Below are 1918 nucleotides of genomic sequence, written 5' to 3'. Positions count from 1 at the left end.
AATCAAGTTGAATGTTAAGTCAGCCTTTGGATATAATTGCAGCCTGAGGCTTTGACTGGCGGAAACAGCCTGTCCAACAGAATACTTCATTAAAAAAAAAAAAAAAAAAAAAAAAAAAAAAAAAAAAAAAAAAAAAAAATATATATATATATATAAATATATATATATATAAATATATATATATAAATATATATATATATAAATATATATATATATATATATATATATATATATATATATATATATATATATATATATATATATATATATATATATATATATATATATATATATATATATATATATATATATATATATATATAAAGAAAGAAAGAAGAAAAAGAAAAGAGAGAGAGAAAAAAAATATATATGTATATACATAAAGAAAGCAATGAAAAAAATCTTGTTCCCCTTCGTCAACAATTTCCAGAGTTGCAAAGTTGTGCCATGATCACGCGTGTTAGTGGTTCAAACTATTTTGCTTCTTATTTTATTTTATCGTCTTTGAGGATTTTGTAAAAGATCCTTATCATCGGAAACCGCCCAACTTTTCACATGAAGTTTTTGGCCACACAAAGTTGGGTTACTTCTGAGCGAAAACCCAGTTTCAAGTGTGTCTCTCTATATCAAGACTTACTGCAGCCGATTGCTTATATGGGATTTATGAAAGGAAAATAGAAAACACGCATGATTCAGATCTTGATTTTGATTTTACATAAATCCTTTCAGCTGGAAAATGGTTTATTTGGGGTGCTAGATTTACCACATTAACAATTATATAATTTTAAGTGTTTACTGCTTCTGTTTTCTGTTATTATGTTATTATGCTTTCTGTTCATTTCCAGCTCATTCCTTACAAGGTAGTCAAATGGCTCACCTAAGGATGCCCAGGCGATATCTCTAAACTTGGTTGGCCCTTCTGAAGGGCTGGGTTGCTTGACCCCCCCCCCCCCCACAGATTAATGGTTGATGGTTAAAAAGCAACTAAATGTGCTAGATATCAAAGGTCATACATCGATATAGGAAAGCATAGTAGCAAAAAAGGTGAAGAAGGGGATTAATGAGTTGATGAGTATATGTCAAAGGTCGTACAGCATTTTAGGATAGTATGGTATTGAAAAAGGTAAAAAGGGTTGGGGGTAAAAAGGGTAATTAGATGATGCATGAGCTTGGGACTCGGATGTAACTGACAAGGAGTTAATGATCGGAATGCCTGTGGAAGGAAACTTTACCAACTTGTTTTGAGAGACATTTTTGGAATAGGAAGGTATTGTCAGAGTAAAGAAGTGTAGAGGGAATCACAAAAAATTTATCCCAATTAGCTGGGTTGAAAAGAGTATGTAAAAAATTTATAGAGGTAGTAGTTGAAGGTTGAGGATCGGAGAAAGAGGGAATGATGTTAAATGAGGTACAGTGGGGATGTGGACAATAAGAATGTAGAGTAGTAACAAGGGAGGAGGGTTCAGAAAATGAAGAAGACTGGAGGATGAGGAGATGGAGTGGAGGATGTTGGGAGAGAGGAAGGAATGTTTTCTGAAGCTTAGGTAATGTCCTGGGTGGTTGATTTGGAATGGCCTGAGCTGACAGCAGGTATCGAGGAGGGGGAAGTAGTAGCAGTGTTCAGAGTTGTGATCAAAGGAACGCCAGGGGTCAGGGAACCAGAAAAGTTAATGTCAGTGAGGCTAATTGATAAAGGGGCAAACATCAATGACACAGCAGGTGCCATTGTTGTCTACAGATTGAATGTCATGCTTTTGCACTAATAGCTGATGCAACTGATGGCTAGGCAGTGTTTTTACACTATGAGACACTAGTTAAGCAGAAATGAGGCTAAACATTTCTGTACATAGGTAGACTAGGCAATCATTACAGCTAAAAGCATGAAGTAACTTGTAATAGTTATTTTTATTTACTTATG

This window comes from Penaeus monodon, chromosome 38 (assembly GCF_015228065.2).
Source record: "Penaeus monodon isolate SGIC_2016 chromosome 38, NSTDA_Pmon_1, whole genome shotgun sequence".
NCBI lineage: Eukaryota > Metazoa > Arthropoda > Malacostraca > Decapoda > Penaeidae > Penaeus > Penaeus monodon.
This window is presented reverse-complemented; position numbering follows the sequence as displayed.